This window comes from Sus scrofa, chromosome 14 (genome assembly GCF_000003025.6).
Source record: "Sus scrofa isolate TJ Tabasco breed Duroc chromosome 14, Sscrofa11.1, whole genome shotgun sequence".
Classification (NCBI taxonomy): Eukaryota; Metazoa; Chordata; class Mammalia; order Artiodactyla; family Suidae; genus Sus; species Sus scrofa.
The window spans coordinates 56445037-56466512 of NC_010456.5; the positions used below are offsets into that span (position 1 = coordinate 56445037).

General features: G+C 48.9%; 1 long non-coding RNA gene across 2 annotated transcripts in view; it reads right to left on the bottom strand.

Annotated features, from left to right (window-relative positions):
* The window catches only part of LOC102158473, a 64132-nt gene continuing 58844 nt past the window's right edge, over positions 16189 to 21476 (bottom strand). For both annotated transcript variants that reach the window (XR_002338950.1, XR_002338949.1), the window contains one exon: positions 16189 to 17603. This is a non-coding gene — a long non-coding RNA (uncharacterized LOC102158473). The remainder of the gene's footprint in view (positions 17604 to 21476) is intronic.

The following is a 21476-nucleotide window of genomic DNA, read 5'->3' on the forward strand; positions in this document are numbered from 1 at the left end:
CCTGCAACATCTCCAAAAGTAGCCTCAAGCCTGGATGGCCTAATGCAGAGCTGTGGCATGTCCCCTGAGAGGTGGGCTAACCATCTCCAGCTTGGGGTGTGTGATGGGTGTCTTCTCCCCCACCCACTGCTGCCTCAGGAGAGTGAAGTTTGCCCCAGGGCCAGGCAAGGCAGGGGGGCCGTGGACTGTTGTGCAGGGTGTGCACTAAATATCTTGGGGCAGGGGTGGGTGGGGGCGCCACCAACAGGGATGATAACCCTGTTCTACCACACCTGACGGGGTCTAGGCAGGAATCAGCACCTGGAGACCAGTCCCCGTTCTCCTTTCTCACACTTTCATATCAGCATCCTCCCCAAGAATCAAGGCAGGCTGTCTTCATCACTTTCCTTTTTCTTTTTCTTTTCTTTTTCTTTTTATGGCCACACCTGAAGCATAGGGAAGTTCCCAGGCTAGGGGTTGAATCAGAGCTGTAGCCGCTGGCCCACACCACGGCCACAGCAATGCCAGATCCGAGCCATCTCTGCAACCTACACCACAGTCCACCACAACACCAGATCCTTAACCCACTGAGCAAGGCCAGGGATCAAACCCGCATCCTCATGGATACTAGTCAGATTCGTTACTGTTGAGCCAACACAGGAATCTTCCCTCACTTTCCTTGCCCCCCTACTCACCTGTGACCTTCCTCAGGTCACATTCCCTGCCGGGTGGCTTTGCACATAGGGGTGTGTAATAAATGCATACAAACTGGGCAAAATCCAGGCAAAGCCAATTCTGAAACTTTTGCTGGAGCCTCTTTACTCACCGGAACTAAACTGCAGCAGAATCGACCCAGGCACAGAGGTGATTTTTAACTTGGGAAACCGGAGCCCAGCCCAGCGTGATGAGCTGGGGGCTGGGTGTGTCTGTGTCTCCCAGCTGCTCACCCTCATCTGCCCTAGGGTATTCCTAGAGCAGGCAGGGGCGGGCATGCCAGGGGCTGAAGAGCCTGCGTTTATCCTTTTTGCGGGATACTTCCTGCAGTTTGACGTTATCTCATGCCGTTTGAAAGGGATGAAGATAAACATACGTGTTTGCCTTTTCCTGATTACCAACAGAATCACTTGGCTGAACGTCCACACCGGCCATAAGGATACATTCTCGATGAAATATGACAGACTTTTCTCATTACCTTTAAACACACAAAAATAAAAAACCCCAGCCTCTCTACTGTGATGACACATCAAGTGACCTGAATGTGCCAGCCACTGCCCTAAAAGCCACAGTTAGCAGAATTAAATGCTCCAGAAGGGGGCCAGGGCTAAACAGCATCCCAGAATGGGTGGTTTTCTGGTGTGCTTGCATGCCCAGGCCTCAATGGGGCAATGGATGGCTGGTTGACCCCTGCAATGGCAACTGTCAGGTGGTTCCACATCGCCCTGAGGCCATTTGCATTTTCGGCCACCTGTACAGCTAAGCTTGATTTTTCTGAGACACTGGCATGCTGAGCCCAGCGTGAGGACTTCCTCAAGTCTAGACTATGTGCTGAAGATCATGTGTATCTCATAGGGGATATGTCTCGTCTCTCAGGGTTCAGTCTACCAGGAAGAGATTTCTGGAGTTTCCAGTGAGACCCTGGGTCCTGCCAGGTGCTATGCAGCTTTGGCCCCGCAAGAGCTCAGACACGGATGGGGTTGGAAGCCAGGAAGCATTAGACAAGTAGCGCTTGGATAACTGCTCCGGTGTGACTCTGCACCTGTGTGGCTTGATGGTGCATCTGCACGTGCGTAGGTAGAATGTTCAGGAACGGCACCCTCGCCCCAGTGGTGCAGAGCTGGGGAGGGCAGCCCTGGAACCAGCAGGATTGGGAAGAGCTTTCTGTCCTGGGAACGCTGATGGCCCCCACTACTGGTCTAACTCTGCCACGTTGCCATGGGTGATTTGTGATTTAAAAAATATATATTATTTATTTATTTAGTCATTTTAGGGCCACACCCACAACATTTGGAAGTTCCCAAGCTTGGGGCCAAATCGGAGCAGAAGCTGCCAGCCTGCGTGATAGCCAGAGCAACACGGGATCCGAGTCAGGTTTGCAATCTGCACCACAGCTCAGGGCAACACAACGAACGATCCTTAACTCACTTAGTGAGGCCAGGGATCCAACTCGCATCCCCATGGATACTACTCGGGTTCGCTACTGCTGAGCCACCATGGAAACTCCCAATTTGTGATTTTTAAGTTTCTCTGCCACCTCAGTCATCTGACAGTGGAATCGTCACATGCTTTGGAGACGTCACACACCAAAATGGGGACGTTGAGACAACTGGAGAGGCCCGTGATACCCCCAAGGCCACCAGTTCTCCCTTCGTCTAGGGGCTGGGCTGGAGGAGGAGCAGTCAGACTGTGGTGTCTCAGCAGGGGCCCTGCCATCTCTGGAAAGGGGCCAAGTGACCCCTTCAGCTGAGCCTCTAGAGCCCCCAGCCCCTCTCTGCAGACAAGTGAGAGAAAACGGCCTCTTTCCCTTTAGGTCCTGTCCTGAGTTGATCACCAACAGGCCAGTGCAAGTGTGTGTGACATCAGCACAGATTTATGCCCCAGGACTCGTTCTGTGGCAAGAAAGAACATTCCTGGTTTTAAGAGACGCCTTCTTGAATAAATAGCAAAGGACCAGGAAGCAGTCGAAGAATCAGTGCCACGATTGCAGTCACAAGACACTCCTGCTAGCCTCTGAGCTGGGCTTTCTGAGGGAAGGAGCTGGGGCCTGAAAGGGTTTTCAGTGTCGCTCGGGCCCACCTTGGAAATGGCCCCCGGGCCTGCACAGGACGCCCGGAGACTTGGGTCCAAAGCCCACCACTGCCACTCCAGTTCCATGGCCTTGGCCAGTCAACCTGAACTGGTGGGAGTGACAGCAGCTGCCCCCATGGCCTCTGTGACGTTGGGAGGGTCACACACACAGGCGACTGTCCCTGACACACAAGGCTGGTGGGGCTCTTCCACTCTCCATCCTGCACTGGGAGGCCTCGACACACCGGTAGAAAAAGCCGTAGAGCCAACAAACACATGAAAAAATGCTCAACATTGCTGATTATAAGAGAAATGCAAATCAAAACTACCATGAGATACCACCTCACACCAGTCAGAATGGCCATCATTAATAAATCCACAAATAACAAGTGCTGGAGGGGCTGTGGAGAAAAGGGAACCCTCCTGCACTGCTGGTGGGAATGTAAACTGGTACAGCCACTATGGAGAACAGTTTGGAGATACCTTAGAAATCTATACATAGAACTTCCATATGACCCTGCAATCCCACTCTTGGGCATCTATCCGGACAAAGCTCTACTTAAAAGAGACACGTGCACCCGCATGTTCATTGCAGCACTATTCACAATAGCCAGGACATGGAAACAATCCAAATGTCCATCGACAGATGATTGGATTTGGAAGATGTGGTATATATACACAATGGAATACTACTCAGCCACAAAAAAGGATGACATAATGCCATTTGCAGCAACATGGATGGAACTAGAGAATCTCATACTGAGTGAAATGAGCCAGAAAGACAAAGGCAAATACCATATGACATCACTTATAACCGGAATCTAATATCCAGCACAAATGAACATCTCCCCAGAAAAGAAAATCATGGACTTGGAGAAGAGACTTGTAGTTGCCTGATGGGAGGGAGAGGGAGTGGGAGGGATCGGGAGCTTGGGCTTATCAGACACAACTTAGAATAGATTTACAAGGAGATCCTGCTGAATAGCATGTCTAGATACTCATGTTGCAACAGAAGAAAGGATGGGGGAAAAACTGTAATTGTAATGTATACATGTAAGGATAACCTGACCCCCTTGCTGTACGGTGGGAAAATAAAAAAAAATAATAATAAAATTAAAAAAAAAAAAGAAAAAGCCGTAGAGATAAAACGATGGACCTGTTGACGAATCCTAGATGTGTCCGGGTAGCATGATTTTAACATGACTGCCCAGGGTCCATGCATGTAGGCATCACCTCACCCACTGCGAGACGTCCATATCAGAACACAGAAATCTCATGAACCTCCACATGTTAGTGCAAACCTCCAAGTTTCTAAAAATCCTCAATACTTGTTTCCCAAATGGCAGGATTGTTTTTTTTTTTTCTCCTTTTTTTTTTTTTGAAATTGAAGTAAAGTTGACTTACAATGTTGTATTAGTTTCAGGTGTACGGCAAAGGGATTCATATACATACATACACATATATACATATGTATTCTTTTTTCAGATTCTTTCCCCTTATAGGTTATTACAAGCTACTGAGTAGCGTTCCATGTGTTATACAATCAATCCTTGCTGGTTATCTACTTTATAACCAACAGTGTGTATCTATTAATCCTAACCTCCTAAAAATGGATTTGTTTTCTTTTTAGGACTGCATCCACGCCATATGGAAGTTTCCAGGGTAGGAGTCGAATCGTAGCTGCAGCTTCCAGCCTACACCACAGCCATAGCAACACTGGATCCAAGCTGTGTCTGCGACCTACACCACAGCTCACAGCAACGCTGGGTCTTTAACCCATGGAGCGAAGCAAGGGATTGAACTTCCATCCTCATGGATACTAGACTAGACAAGTTCTTAACCTGCTGAGCCACACTGGGAACTCCAAAAGGGCTGTTTTTCTAACCCCTCCTGCTAGAAATAGCTGGAGCAGGCTTCTTAGGGCCCAGCCAATTCTGCAAGCTCCACACTGATACTGCACAGAACTGCCGCCACCTGAATTAGTCTTCAAATTCTCCAAGCCTACCTGGGTGGAACTAAAAAGACCTTTAGTGAACATGGCCACTGTCCTTCCCGCCCCATGCACACAGCCCACCCTAACCCCCTGGGGAGAGCTGCCTGCATGGGGGGGCTGTGTCAGTGGGGGTGAAGGGCGCTGGGGCCCCCAGGGCCTCACCAGTGTCCATTTATGTCCCTACTTCAGGCTTAGGCTCCAGGTAAGGAATCCTGCGCCCATTAAAGCAGCAGCAGCACCTTGGAGCTGGCACCTCACATTCGAGTGTTTTATCCTGGTCATCATCCTAGCACCCTTCTCTTGGTGAGCACACAGGCCCTGGACTCTATGTCAGCCTGATGGGACTTTCTGATCCCTGACTTGCCTTAACACACAAAGGCTTCTCTCCAAGAGCTAGAAGGCTGGTGACAAGTTTCACTCATCTGTCTACCAAGAGAAATATTTCAAATGCTTTCTATTTATGGCTGTGAAGTCTTGTGATGACCCAAGGCGAAGGTGGACTCTCTCTGTACATTGATTTTTAGTGCAGGCTTCGTGTCTGTAGGTAATTATTTTTACCATGCAAGTGAAGCAAGAAATTAAATTGGGTTTCTTTAATGAGGGGGAAAAACTAGCACCAGAAATGAAAGATCACAGGAGAACCTGAGCAGGTAACCTGTTTGCAAATACTGTTCTTGCTTTGGGTCTCTGTGGCTGCTAAAAAGGCATTTACCATTTCTCCATCCCCCTCCTCTCCCCAACACACACGCACAAGTGCACACATGCAGCGCTGTTTTTGCTTTCTCTTGGTTTCTCAGGAAAGAAAAATCCCCTAGGATCCTCCTTTTCTGTCTGCCTGACAAACCCAATAGGCAAGCTACATTAATCTATAAGTGAAGGTAATGGTTTTTCTGCTGTTTCATACATGCAATGTCAAATTCATGGATCCAGAGGCAAGAGGAGGCCCTGGGAGGGCAAATCCTCCATTTCATGGTTACCCGCCAACCCGCAATGCTGGAGGGATGTCCAGGAGCCCTCTGGTTCCCCCACCCCAGGAGGGAAGAGACTGTTCCCCCCACCACTCGCCCTTCTCCACTTCAGGACTGCGGAAGACAAGGCTGGATCTCTGAAAACAAAGGCCCAGAGAGTCAGATTTCCACCCTTATCCAAAGTGCCATGGCAGCTTCAGACATCCTGGCCAGAAGTGGCTTTGCAGGCTGCCCCTCCAGGAAGGAAGATGAGCGCCCAGGGTCAGAAGGCTGTGAGGTTTCATAGGCTCAGACACACCATTACTGTGACCTCAGTCTCTCTTATGCCAAAATGGACAGGGAGCCGTCTGACTCAGTGCTGTTTCTAGAAACTCGCCAGGGAGCATTTTCCTTCAAGTCAGCTCAGAACACAGGGACGTGGCCCAGCCAGGTCCTGCATGGGGTGGCAACTGCAAAATCCATGGCACCCTGGCCCCCATCAGGGCCACTCTCCTGATTCTGAGTCACCAGTTAAGGCTAGGGGACAGGAGTTGCCCTTGTGGCTCAGCAGATTAAGAATCTGACTAGTATCCATGAGGGCACAAGTTTGATCCCCGGCCTTGTTCAGCAGGTGGAGAATCTCTGGTGTTGCCGTGAGGGGCGATGTAGGTTGCAGATGCAGCTCGGATCTGGCATTGCTGCATGGTGCTGTGGGTCGGCGGATGGAGCTCCGATTCGACCCCTAGCCTGGGAACTTCCATATGCTGCATGTGCAGCCCTGAAAAATAAAGGGAGAGGGGGGCTGCTGCGGTCCTCCTGCTGACTTCTCCCCTGATGCACCCTTGGCTCTTTCCTCCCTGACACCACCACTTCCAGCCCAGGACGGGGCAGTGAGCACGCACACTCCTGAGGGGCCATGACCCCTCTCAGAGGGCCCGCGTGGTCCATCAGAAGGAAACGTTTCACAGTGAGGCCGCTGCGGGCCTGGGAGAGCAGTCCCTGCCAGAGCCTGGCCTTCCTCCAACAAAACGGCCCGGTTCGCCCCTGCTGCAGAAACTTCTAGAACGAGAAGAGGCCCTTCCCAGCATCCTGCTGCACCCAGGGCTAGGAGTGTCAATTTATACAGTGAGGGGAGCCAGCAACCCAGACCCCGCTTCTACGTCACCTGCCAGCTCTCGGTCTGGAGACTTGCCTGTGGTCACCATGTGTCACCTCCCAGGAGATGTTCCACTTTCCAAGCAGGTGAGACAGGAACCCTGTTAAAAATAGCTGGCTGGACTCTTCACAGAGTCCCCCTTATAAAGCAAAACCACTGGCGCTCCTCCGTCCCTGGCCTCAGGTTCCCTCTGGGACTGGGTGGGCCTGGTTCCCGCTGCACTGAACCATCACCACCACCACCTCCCCCTGCCAGTACGCTCTGGTGTGGCACCCCAGCACAGTCCAGCCAGGAGTCACCGCTTGTCTGTGTCCCAGCCGCCCACAGGGCCCTTGGGCTGTGGCCACTGAGCAGCTTTTGCTCCCTGGGTTCACCTCGGTGACCGGGGGCCGCTGGGACGGTCCACACCCTCTCCCTGCCTTCCTGCTCCCTTTAGTGTTTGGCGGGCCAGGCTTTCTGGAGCTTTCTCAGAACTGTGGATGCATTCCCAGTGGAAATCATGACATTTTCCGTTTCACATTACGCACTCCACAATGCCTCAGGAAAAGAGAGAGAGAAAGAGAAGGAAAACAAGGCCTGGGAGCCAGCCCCTCTCTGTCAACAGCCGGGCCAGGCCCTCTCTGTTTATCCTGGAGTCACCTCCCGGAGCTTGACAGCCAGCGCTCCGTGTTTGCTCCTTCCGTCGGAGGACTGATGAATAGGTGACCTGCCTTTTCTATCTGCTCCTCTGCTCCCGTGGCACCTCTGGGCCCAGGCATGCCTCTCGACTTTGTTGTGTGTGGCTTTTTTTTTTTTTTTGAAACTTTACTTTCGACTGCCATGGTAACTGCTGCATGTTTGGCAAAGGGAAAGAGGAAAGAAAAAAAAAAAAAAAAAAAAAAAAGCTGGGAGAGAAGAAAAGGAGCTCTCAGCGCGGGGCTGGCGGCCGTCCAGGGTAATCATGCCGCAGAGCTGAAATGAGGCCTCTGGCGGGCAGCCAAGTTACAAAGAACAAAGCTGTCAGTTCCTAATGTTGACGGCAAAGCCTGCTTGGCACCCTTATATGGTTTCCCAGAACCCCCTGCCTTGGCCGCCATCCATTCCCTTCAGGGCAGCAAACAGGATTAGCCCAGCGCCGAGTTGTTTTTCTCCCTCTCCTCCAACTGTTCCAATGACATCATCCCCGCTGCATTCATTTGCCAGCAGGGTGGTTTTTCTCCCTCTCTCTCCACCTCCCGCCCTCCCTCGCTCCCTCCATCTCTCTCTCACACACACCTCCACTCCCACTTCCTTCCTGTGGCCGCTCCCCGCGCCTCTGCCTCGCTTTAAACGCAATGTTTTAGGTCATTCCCCTTGTCCGGCATCCCTGCAAAATTAAAAATGCCCTGGTGCTCGTACATTTCGCTGAATCAAGCCAGACGTTGTATTTTATTTTTATAACTGAATTCCTGTGAGATAAAAATCTCATTTTCCTTAGCAGGCTGTAATCAGCACTCGCAGGGCTGTGGTTTCCAACTGCCTCGTCTTGTGCTTCCTTATGAAGCTCCGCTGAGAAATGAATTTGGCTCCCATTCAGGTTTAAAGGGCCCGAGGCCGGTCATATGTTGCTCGTTCACACACACACACACACACACACACACACACACAAAATGTGTGCACAAAGACCATTGCACACGTGCGAGCACCTGCACACACACCCACAGCCACGCAAACAAAGGGTACAGAGATACCCACTGAGACAGACGGACACGCAATCAGCACCCAGGGTCACTCTTTTCCTTGCAAGCAGGAGACCAGGTGAGTAAGTAGAAGCCAAGAGCGTCTCCCCCGCCCCTCCCCCAAGGCTGGTTTCAACCAGCAGGCAGGCAAGCATTATGCAACTAACGGCTGGGTTCATGAAAGGAATGGAGGTTCTCCGACTGCACAAATGGGCCCCCGCCCCCCCACCTCACTCTGATTCATGAACTAGTTTTCAGATTCATGAATCACTCGGGAGCCAGCAAGAGAAAAATGAGTAGTATTGATCTCATGGCGATGGAAATGGACTCATTTATGGCCGTGCTGGGTGCGGACAGCTTTCCACCAGCAGACACTCGTCAGCGTCCAAGGGCTGCAGGAGGTGCCTCCACCTGGAGGGGGCAGGGATGCTTGAGGGCTTCTGAGGAGGCTCCCCTCCTCTGATTGTTTAATGGACATAGAGAGACCTACTGGGACATGGACTGTGGCTAGACGCCTCTGTTCTCCTTGGGTCGGTCAGTGGCCCTCTTTTGAGTATTTGCCACCTTTTTTCCTTTTTTTTGGTCCACTTTGAATGAAATCTTTTAAGAGGCATCTCAGAGCAAATTCTTTTCTGGATTTCTGGTGACTTCTCAAGGACTACCTAAAATAGAAATTCACCTTCTACTAGGTGAATTTAAGTTCAAGTTCAACTAGGATGTCTTGGGGTTTGCTTCTTTTGCAGCTTTAAGGCAAAGAGGTAGCTTTGACACTTTTCAGCCCCTTGCACGTTCTTCAGCAGAGAAGCCCTGGGGATACAGACTCTCTAGATTTGGAGTGATCCCATTTATGTCAGGAAAGGCCATCCTCCCACTGGACGAGTGTCATCATACAGATGGGGCTCCGGGATTTCACAAAATCATTCTTTTCCTGCCCAAATGGAGTGATGGTGCTCTGGACTGACTTGGGGAGGTGGGCACTGAGCTGGGGTCTGGTGGCATCACAGACAGGGCCCTCCAGTCCCTGGCAGGTTTGTGAAAGGGGACACTGCTTTCCAAATACTTTCGTTGGGCCCCTTGAGTTTCAACTCAACCACTTTCTCTCTTGACACATGCCCCTCAGCCCAGTCCTGCTCAGCTTGTTGGACTCACCTTCAGGGGTGGGGAAAGCTTCCTTTCCTCTCTAAAACGCTGCAGTTGAGACTGTCATGGGTAAGCAGATCATGATGGCGATTGGCTCTGATTTGCAGCTTTGAAATGGGATTTTGTGTGGTTTTCTGTTCCCAGGTCTCTCCAACCACCCCCACCCTCCCAGCTCTGGGAGATTTAAAACAACCAATTGGACATAGACTTTTCAGAAACTGAACAAATGTTGGCAGCCAACCACCAGAAAAGGATTCGATCCTGAGCTGCATCATTTTGGATCAGGGGTTTGGAAATTAGATTCTCGCCCATTGACTTCAGATGGACAGTCGCGCCATCCAATGCATTTAACTTGGCAGGGATTCTGCGTTGTGACCTTGCCCTCATTTATTTCTGCAGTGCCCAGAGAAAGCGGGAGCAGCCCCGAGAAGGCCGAAGAAGATGCATTTGTATGAATTTCAATAAGCTGTGGGTGCAGAGGTGGCAAGGGCGGCTTGGCATTTCATGAGGTCCGTGAGAAGGTGCCTTTCAGCTCTGAGCAGCCCCAGCTTTCTTGTGCTGAACCTGCAGCTAACTGGAGTCTCAGGCCTGCCGGGACACTGCGGGTTAAAATCACTCCCATGAATGTGCTGGCTGGCCTCGGAGCAAGCGGGGATAGTGGGTTGGCTCATGTTTTGCATTAACTCGTTGGCTTTTTTTCCACTGCAGCCTCACATTCTCTGATAAACTTGAGTTGCTAGGAAAGCTTTATGTAACACCCACTGGCCTCGGCTCCTCAGAGCAGCAAGTGTTCTGTTTCCAGAATTCCCCATAAACCTGGCAGCACATCAAAACCTCTGTTTCATAACAGACCAGAAATAGGATTTTCTAATAACATTCTGAGCACTGGACGGATGGTGCAGGGGTCTGGACTTTGATAAATCATTAATAGTTCACTAAACAGAGACCCCCATGATGCCCAGCCTGCTACCTCTGGGGCAACGGTGGGAGGTAGGGTCGGAAGAAGCCTGCGGTCTCTACATCCATGATCTGTTGGCTAGTGACCTGTGGTCCCTTGCAGAGAATTTGCTAAATAATCTCAAACATATTGAGGATCTTACTCATGTTTAAAAAAAAAAAGAGAAGGTGGGGGGGGACTACCTTCCTCCTGCTCCTTCCTTCATTCATGAAGAATGTGGTTTCCTTTTATTTTGTTGCCAGGCAGGCTGACAGTTACAGATTTAACCCCCAGCTTTCCCCTGGGAGAGGGCAGAACTCTCTTCAATGGACACACCTAGTGTGGGGATTCAAGGATCCTCGTGCAGTAGACGAATGGCACATTTAAGCCTCAACCCCGTGGGTCATGGGCTGACGAGACAAAGAAGCGGGGTGGCCCCGCCCTCCCCCTGACACCCATGTGTTGCCACCCCTCCCAGTCCGGTCCTGGTTTAGATTATGACAAGGGATGGGAGTTCCCTCCAAAGGGCCATTTGCAGCCTATTTAGATGTCACTCGGGAAAATTCTTCCCGGAGGTCCCAACTACATCTCCTTTTGTTCCACTGTATCTGTCCGTGCCTTCCTTCCCGCTCTGCCCTCCATGCACTGTCAGCATGTGGACATCATTGCTGAACAAAAGAAGCTCCAGGTATGGCAGGACTGTTGAGACTCACCTTTGGGGAGAAGTCAGTGTGACTCATGGCACAGCTGCCTCCAGCCCTGAGGATGCTGCTCTGTGGACACCCTGCATCCTGGGCTGCATCCCCACCACCTCCCTCTGAGCCTCCCAGGGTCAGCTGTCTGGATTCATCTCAACCACTCAGGGGAGCCTGGGCTGACGGCCCCTTCCCTGAGCTCCTCACTATCCGTTCTGGTATGTTTCCCTGTGTTAAGCTTACTTGTCATCTTTCTCTCCCAGATCCCACCAAACAATCCCTGCATTGTTCACCTTCTCATTTGGGACTCTCGGGCCCCCAGAAGTACTAACTCCGGGGTTCCCAGGATAACCCTCCCCAGGTTCTTTCCTCCACTGCCACTGACATAATTTCTCTGGTCTCTCTGGTGTTTGCAGCTCTTTCCCATTTGGTTTCATCAGTGTCTCAATGACCTGTTATTTACCCTTTCTTCTGGGTCATTAGTAAACATAATCAAAAAAATGCTCCTCCGCCATCCGGCTGTCCCTGTGCTAAGCAGGGCCCTAGGGAAGGCCACCCATGTCCCCTGGACCCACCCAACAGCCCTCATCCTAAAACAGCGCCTCGGAAATGGCAGTCGGGCGGCGGGGTGGGCTTTCCTTCCCAGGCTGAGATTTCATATCCCCATGATCCATTTAGTGTCTGGACACCTGGTTGCTATGGAGATGGTTGTCATAAAAGCACACTGATCTGTGGAGAGATATAAAACCGAGCCTGCGGTACACGATCATCGGGCGCATCAGTTCAGAGAAATGGCGGGCTGCTTATCACTCCTCTTTGTTGACACAGGGCCTCTTCCTTTCAAACGCATCCTGGGTGACCTTCTCAGAACGAGGCCAACGCCAATCCATTTCGGTTAATATTTCGTAAGGGACAATCAAGGGCTTCACCAAATGCCAGATGCCCCGGTCTTCCTGTCCCAAGCTGAGTCAGCCCAGAGGAAGAGGACGTTCTTCTCTGGCACAGCTTGTTCTTTGCTGACTGTCATCGATCCACCAGCACAAGAGAGCAGGCAGAGTGAAAACACTGTCCCCAAGGACGCTTCAGATCAGGTGGCTGGGATGAGTAACAGGTGTGAGCAGGGGAGACCTTGCATGCACTGCCCAGTCTGGAGACGCAGAAACTGGAGGGACCCCCAGAGACCGATCCAGGAGGTAACCCTGTGTCTGTCACCTGCCAGCTTTGGACAGAGTGATTCAGCAAGACACACACACAAGGTGTGTAGGGCCGTCCGCTAACCACCATCACCTCCTTCATTTGACTTCTCAAAGCACACTTTTGTTGTTCACTAGCTTAAGGTTAATTTCTCCCTTGGTCTGGTCTATGTGCAGAAACCACTAAGGCATTTCCCTCCTCTTGCTTGGCTGTGCAGCTCTGGCAGGTGCAATTCACAAAGCATAGCTAGAGTCCACCTGAGATTTGCTTGGAATGGGGACTGAAAGAATGAGCTGGTGTCCTGATTTTTAGCTCTGCCACCTGGGAGCAGGAAAGGGGCTGGAAAAACCAGCTCTGGCGGTGGCCGAGTCGTGGATGCAGACCAAGGTCCGCTTCCAGGCTGGCTCCCTGCGCTGGTGGCTTCCAGTAGTGAACCCATCTGTATTCGCACCTGAGACCCAGCTTACCTCTGTGCGCTTTCTTCTTTTGGAAGATGTCTGAATTCTGGAAAATGGGTCATAACTCAGTCGTTGACTCAGTCTTGGATCTTTCAACCATTCCCTTGATTACCCAATGCCTCAGTTTCCTTTTTTTTGGGGGGGAGGGCAGGTTCTATTTAATACTAAACAGCATTTTTAAACTCCTTTTGCTTTAGTTAAGCCTCTCATATTGTTACTGAGAGAGGAGGTAAGGATAAGACCCAGACTAATATGTGTGACTCTGAGAACAGCAAATGCATTTATCATGCATCACAGCAACGTGAGATGCAATGTCGTGTTAAGACACCTGTGTTTAGTACCCCCTTTGCACAGGATGGCATTAAAAATAATTGCCTCTAGAAAACAATCTCACAGTTACTAAAGGGGAAAGGATGGGGGAAGGGTTACATTAGGAGTTTAGGATTAACAGATACACACCACTATATATAAAATAGATAACCAACAAAGATTTACAATATAGCATAGGGCATTATATCTTGTAATAACCTATAATGGAAAATCATCTGAAAAAGATATATATAGAAAGATATATCTATATAAATATAAAAGATATGTGTAAAAAAATATATATATATATAGGAATCACTTTGCTGCACTCCAGAAACTAACATAACATTGTAAATCAACTACACTTCAACTAAAAAAATAATAGTAATTGCCTCATAGTGTCGCAAATTCTTGAGCCTGTTCCACTAAATACCCTGGGATGCATGTGTTATTTCAGCCTCTCATTTGCATATCTTCAATTTCTCTAAATACTCCTTTAACCCCTCCTTATCAATAGTTTATTGACAACATCTTCATTATTTCCCAATTGTCCTTAGCCCTTATCTTCATGTTCCTGGTTTAAGATACTTTTTAAAGAGCCATCTAGAAGCTCAGCTAATGTGGAACCGTCTGTCTAGCTTTCAACCCTCTCCTCATTCATGAAATGGCCCTATTTTTTCTTTTTCCACACTCCTCCCCTTGAACAAAAAAAGAAAAGAAAAAAAAAAGCAAATGTGTTTAAAAAAACATGTCCTCTTCCCCTTACTTCCTTTAGCTGTTCTGCCTGGTGTTTTTTTTTGTTTGTTTGTTTGTTTTGTTTTTTTCTCTTTCTTTCTTTCTCCTGCCCTGTGTTTTTCCTGAAAACTTTAACTTAATCCTGGTGATCTTCCTCATTTTCCTCGCCCTCTGTCTCCATTTCTTGAACACGCTAAAGAAGGAGTTGCTCTTTTGATTTTTTTTTTTTCTCTCCTGGCTCAGCTGAGAGCACATGGAGCTCTCTTTTTTTTTTTTTTTTTCCCCCGCTTTTGCTATGTTTCGTCCTGTTTTTGTGGGGCCTGCAGTCTTGGCCCTGCAATTATGGCCTCTTTCATGTTATCTTTCTCCCAAGGCAACAGCTCACATCCTGGCAAAGCAGACAATGGCAGTGTGTGTCTTTACTTAGCTTTTATACCTTTTGTTTCAGAATGCAGGATTTCCTTATGGTTTGTTTGGGCTTTTCAAAAAGCCTATTTACTGATCCAGAGAGGTGCCAGACTCACGCCCTGAGGAATACAGGCCAAGTTTATATGTGCCTGAAAATACGCCATCATGCCCAGGCCCATTTGATGTTTGGGGCCAACTTAGAGGCTGATTTGATTGCAGTGTGTTCTGTCCTGCTGTTTGCCAAAAAAAAAAAAGAAAAAAAAAAAAAAAGTGGCTGTTAAAACAGGCCAAATCCTTAGCTCTTGTGTAGAAAGAACAGGGCTAGAAATCAGACCAGGATAATGGCTGAATGGAGAAGAATGATGATTACATTTTAAATTATGATGTTTATATATTGGTAGGCAACTCTAATCATTCATTTGTTTAAATTAAGCTCCTTTGCCTTCATTCAAAGTTGGGATTATAAAAAATCACCCAACTCTTTTTTTTTTTTTTTTTTTTTTTGCTTTTTAGGGCCGCACCTGCAGCATACGGACATTCCCAGACTAGGGGTCAAATCAGAGCTGCAGCTGCCAGTCTACCCCACAGCCACAGCAAAAGGGGATCTGAGCCACATCTTCCACCTACACTGAAGCTGATGGCTCACCAACCCACTGAGCGAAGCCAGGGATTGAACCTGCATCCTCATGGATACTAGTTGGATTCGTTTCCACTGAGCCACAACGGGAACTCCCTCATCCACCTATATTTAAAGTTCACATTCCTCTTTTTTTTTTTTTACCGAGGCCCTGTCTTTCTACGAAATTTTCAATATAATCCAATAGTTTCAAAAAACCCTTAAATCGAGACGTGAGGTCTTTCTAAAAGAGAGACGATAGGGTCTTTGTGATGGAACTCCAAGCAGGACCCTGCAACATGAGTATATCATAGGGTTGCTTAATTACCTCTCATCAGTGTAGGCTGACATGTTTACTGTCCTTGAGGCCAACAGGACATTTTGCCCAAGGATGCACTAGGGGAGATTCGTGGAAAAGACACACACACAAGCGCCCCTCACAACAAAGGGCAGGCTTGTTCTACTGCCTTCATCACAGAGCCATGGGAGGATGAAATGTTAATGAAGTCTCCTGGGTGTGGAGCCAGCCTTTGGTCTAAGAGCATTTAAGGAGCCTGAATCTTGGTGACCCAAGAAGACATAAAAGGCTCAATTCTAGGAAATTTTCCAAGAAGCCTGTCTCTGTGTTCTAGATTCATCCTTGATTCCTACTCCTGTAAGTAAAGACAGTGTGACCAAAAGTTTCTCCTAAACCTTCTCCTAAAACATCACATCCTCTGCCTGAAGTGACCCTCTCTGCTATCCCACTAGCCTTCATTCCCATTGTTCAAGGTTTGAATCAAATGCCACCTTCTCAGGCAGACCTTCCTCAAGCTTCACTTAAAAGGTATTTGATTTTTTTTTCTAGGTACCCAAAGTACAATGCTCCTCTCCTAAAGCGTTGTCCCCTGTGTTGGGGGTTAAGGTTAGGGTTAAGGTTAGGGTTATACTAACTATAACTGCAGACACATTATAACTGTGGACACACTAAATGGCTGTAAGGGAGTTCCCGTACTGGCTCAGTGGAATCTGACTAGCATCCATGAGGACACAGGTTCAATCCCTGGCTTCACTCAGAATCTGGCATTGCCATGAGCTGTGGTGTAGGTTGCAGACACAGCTTGGATCTGGCGTTGCTGTTGCTGTGGCTGTGGTGTAGGCCAGCAGCTGTAACTCCGATTCGAACCCTAGCCTAAGAACCTCCATATGCCATGGGCATGGGCCCTAAAAAGATGAGAAAAAAAATGGCCATAAGCTCCTTGAGAACAGGTTTGTGTTTTTTCCCTCCTAATCCTGTGCTCCATCCGCCTCTGTCCAGAATGTATGACTTTGCATTTTGATATGTCTGCTCATATGTCTCTCTGGAACCACAGATGGAATGCTCTTTGGGCATGTGGACTTTGTCTTATTTATCTTGATATCCCCGTGGCTGAACAGATTGTCACACTGAAGGTGCCTTAAAGCCCACGGTATGATTGAAGCAGTCCGCCCCGCAGACAGGAGCGCCCCATAGTCCACACAGCTTTCTCGACACTGCCTCTCATACACACACCTTCCTTGCTGTTTCCACTCATTCCCCTCCTTTTTAACTCACTGAAATCTGGCTTCTCCCTTACCTGTAACTGCTTCATTATAACTGCTCTTGCTCCAAAAACTGCACCTCCTAAATGCATCTTACATTGTTTTGCAAGTTTGGTTCCTGATCCTTCTTCTCACCTAGGCTATGGGCCCTCAAAGGCACAGTCCCCTTCGGTCTCCATTTTAAGAGTTACCATCTTTTACTCTTCTCTCCTTAACAATCGGGGGCACATGGCCAAAGAGAAGAGGAATGTCCAGAACCCCGGGACCCTGTTTCTCTGGATCCTCTTTGCTGTTACTTGGTTCACTGGAGTGAGAAACCAAATTCAGCTGAATTCATTACAGGCTCCCTTGCTGTTGATTTTGGAGTAGCTTGACAAGAAAAATGCAGTCTTCTGCGGAATGTGCTTTAAGAAATCCTCCCAATTATTAGGCTGGAATCTCCTTTATCCTTGCTTCATGCTGAATTGGAGGCCAGAGAGGAAGAACCCAGAAAATCATCTCCTCCCAGTGCCTTCAGTGTATTTATTCACACCTACTGAGCTCTACATCCAAATCTTTAAGGGCCCACCTACAAACTCACCCTAGGCATGGTTCCTCCCCATGATCTTGCCATGTTTCTCAGCCCTGACAGTGGCCAAAGCTGTGAATCTGCCCACGTCCCCTACCTGAGAATTCCTAGAACTCCATCTGCGTTTTCTGTTTTACTCCTGTCACCAAGGGGGAGCAAGCATGAGGGTCTCCCTTTTACACACATGCAACCTGGAAGTGACCAGGCAGAAGCAAGACAAGGACAGTCCTCAAGGGAAGCAGAGGAAGTGAAGAACCAGCAGGTCACCAACAAAGCCTGAGTTTTGTGTCCTACCTTACGGTTGTCTCAGGCCATCCTGCTGAGTCCTGGCGTGCATACAATGAAGAGGTCAGCAGCATGTGCTGGGCCTTTCCTGATCCTGGGCAGTGGCTCCACATGGCTTCACTATCCAGGAGTGCTGCACCTGCTGTGATTAATGATGAGGGTTGAGACGGGACAAAGAATCCAGTGGAGGCCTGGGAAGATACCACCTCGGCCTTACGCTGAGGTAGAACCTGCCCTTTTTGGGTTTTATCAAAGAAGTATTGAATACATTCTCCCTGGCTTTCAAAGATTCCCCAGTGCATTTTTCTAATACAGCAGCTATTTCCATTATACTGTATTCTTGATTCATCATTTTCAAAGGCAGCCTTGTAGGTTTAAGGGCTGAGAAGAAAGACATAGGGCTGGGGGATGGTGAGGAAGATTACTTCAGATGAGTGGCACTGCTATAACTCTTGAAGTAAAATTATCTTTGTGAACTAAATGGTACCTGCATTTTTTTAAATGGCCATGCCCATGGCATATGGAAGTTCTGGACCCAGTACTGAATCTGAGTCCCAGCTGTGGCAATGCTGGGCCCTTTAGCCCACTGTGCCATGCTGGGGATTGAACCTGCACCTCCGTAGCAACCCCAGCCACTGCAATTGGATTCTTAACCCACTGCACCACAGTGGGAATTCCAGTACCTGAATTTTATTTCGGGTGAAAAGCTAGGCAATTGACTGCGATTTTAAACCATCAGTTTTCTATCCTTCGAATGTTCTGAAACAGGGCTGTTGTTGCTGTAATATCCCAGGGAACACACGCAAACTGATGTCATTGCTTTGTCTGAATAATTAAGGGCTGACTGAATAATTGGTCTGCAAGTATAAAGCATTCTGTTGGGGTTACCTACCATTCTTTACCACTAATAGTACACAAAATTAAAATAGACTTAAAGTGTGCAGGAAGCATGTAGGTTAGATAATAAAAGAGCAAAAATCCTAAAATATCTAATGCTTAGTGGATTTTCAAAGATTTTTGGGGGGGGAAGTAGGAAAAAATCTGAGGGAAAAATAAATAGATTGGAAACTCCCTTGTGGTTGTTCACTGGAAGCGTAGAGGCTGTACCACAGGGTAGAGGCTATACTACAGGGCACAAGCTCTCAGACTGTGGTCTTGGGAAGTGTCCTGTTATTTGCTTCTTTTAAGATGCTGCTCTGCTCTGCCCGTGGCTACAGAGCCTGATGTAGGTTTCTGATTGGCTCAGAAGGCTCACAATCTAATTTCCTGGTCTGCACCCTGAAGACACCAGTAGAAATTAAGCCATGATGGATGATTCCACTATGTATCCCCTTTCCAAGAGAAGATGATGCTGGTTGGGGCCCTGATGTGTTGAAAACACACACCTTTCTTCTTTGTATTCTTTTCCTTCAGAGGACCCGACTCATGCTCTGGGAAGGAGTGAGTGTCACCACCTTACCACTATGGGGGGGGGGCCTAGGGAGAAGCAGAACAGTTGGGGGGCTGTCACCCCCCTACATGCATCACACTCTTCATTGAGGGGGTCCTGGGGGGTGCTCTACTCTGAGATGGGGCAACGGTCTATGAACACATCTTGTAAGGTTCTAGAAGTATGAACCAAGCTGGCAGGTGTTGGCACAACTCCCAGCAAGAAGGCCAATGTGGATATTTGCTCATGCCCTGCTGCCAACCACCAACCTCTGCCCCCTTGGAAAGGACTGGTCTCTCCACCCTCAAACCCTTGTGGCCTCTACCCATGCCTGGGTATCTGCTAACTGGCAGTGAGTGATGGCAACACCAGCCAGGCATGTATAGAGTCTGTGTTGAGCTGGTAGCTAATTTCACAACCTCCATATGCACATGAAAGTGGCAGCTACCTTCTGAGCAGCCAAATCTTCTGTGCCATGGAATTCCCATTACGGGCCAGCGGGTTATGAACCTGACTAGTACCCACGAGGATGCAGGCTGGACCCCTGACCCTGCTCAGTGGGTTAAGGATCTGTTGTTGCCATGAGCTATGGTGTAGGTCACAGACGAGGCTCGGATCTGGCATTGCTGAAGCTACGGTGTAGACTGGCAGCTACAGCTGTGATTCGACCTCTAGCCGGGGAACTTCCATAAGCTGCAGTGCAGCCCTAAAAAAAAAAAAAAAAAAAAGCAAATTTTCTGTACCTCTATCTAGGTTGTTCTCAACACTGACTGCAGAGAGGAATTTCCTAGGGAGCCTGGAAATAATACCCATGCCTGGGCACACCTTTCCTGGCCAATTAAGTCAGATTCGCTGGCAATGGGGCCTCTTAAGAAGCTCATCAGATGATTTTAACGTGCAGTCTGGGTTGAGAATCACTGAGAACTCCTGATTGGTGGCCATAATCCCAGGAATAGGCCCCTGCCAAGGTTTGAGCAAGTTTTCACAACATTAAGGAGCCCTACTCTGCACAGCTTCCATGCTTGGGCTCCTCCGGCAATACATCAGTGCAGCCTGCATGGCACCTTGGCATGTTCATGAGGGATTCAGAGATAAAGGCTGGTTCCATACCGGCAGGGCAGGCTCTGAGCCACATTCAGGGAGCATGATCAGGTAGGTGCAGGGACTCTGCCATCCCAGAGAGAAGTGAAAAGTTCCCTGCCAAGGTGGAAGCCAGAACAGCTTGTATTACGAGTGGGGGTCTGGCAGAGGGAACCTGCCAGCGGAAAGGACGGTGTGTGGGGGTGAAGCAGCACCATTTGTCAGGGGACTAGGATGGCAGCGCCTGGAGAGCTGGCTTTCTGGGTCCTCTCTGCTCTTTCCCAAGAGCCTTGACCTGAGCTGGACACCATCCGGTACATAACAAATATTAGTGGACTGAATGAATGAATGAACACATGCACCTGACCTTCCTGAGCGTGTATGGGATGCTGGGAGATGAAGCTGGAAGACCAGAAGGATTCCCACTGAGGAATCCTGCACCACGTTAATTAGACTTTACCCAGAAGCCAGTCCTTCTCAGCGGGTTCCACAGTGAGGACCCAAACCGAGCAAGGAAAAACATCCTCTCAGACCCTCCCATAGTCAAAGTAGTACTTTTAGTGACACTGATTGGGAAAATGCATCTAGACTAAAAAATTACTGCAAATTTTGTGATTTTTTTTTTAAAAGTGAATTTTATTTGTGATCACAGCAGAAACATACAAGTAATATACTTCTCAGCACTGAAGGGTAAGGAATGTTTTACCTTTATTTTTCTAAAGCGAATCATGACCATTTGAGCTCCTTCTAACAAAAGTAGATGAGAATGTCTTTCTTTTTTTTTTTTCTTTTTTCTTTTTGTCTTTTGTCTTTTTTAGGGCTGCACCTGCAGCATATGGAGGTTCCCAGGCTAGAGTTCGAATTGGACCTGTGGCTGCCGGCCTATACCATAGCTACAGCAACACTGGATCTGAGGTGTGTCTGCAACCTACATGACAGCTCACAGCAATGCCAGATCCTTAACCTGCTGAGCGAGGCCAATGATCAGACCTGTGTCCTCATGGACACTAGTCAGATTCGTTTTCCTCTGAGCCACAACAGGAATTCTGAGACTGTCTTTCTCAGTCACTTGTCTGGTTTAGAACTTGTAAAGAACTCCAGGTCGTGTGGTCCAGCCTGGACCCATCTCCTGGAGGTTCCCAGAAACGTCTGTCCCTCATGGTCATCTTCTAACCTCTCTGCAAAGCTCCCCACAGAACCCCAAGACCAAGGTTCTGAGGATCCGGTCTCCCTCGGAATTCACAGATCCCTCGCCCACACTGGGTCCTGAATGTTCTAAGTCATATATCTCTGTTACCTGCAGAGTTGCAACTCCCTGGCCCTCTTCCCAGTCTGTCTGCCCCCACCTCGTCCCCTACCCCCAACCCACCCACCAAACCCAAACAAACAGCACAAGCCATTTTCCCACTGGAATTCCATGGCTAATTTGGAAGCCTGGGTGGTTCACAGTCTACCTTTTCTGGGGCTAGGAGTGTTCGGTCTTTCATGGTCCAGAGGTGAGTTCCA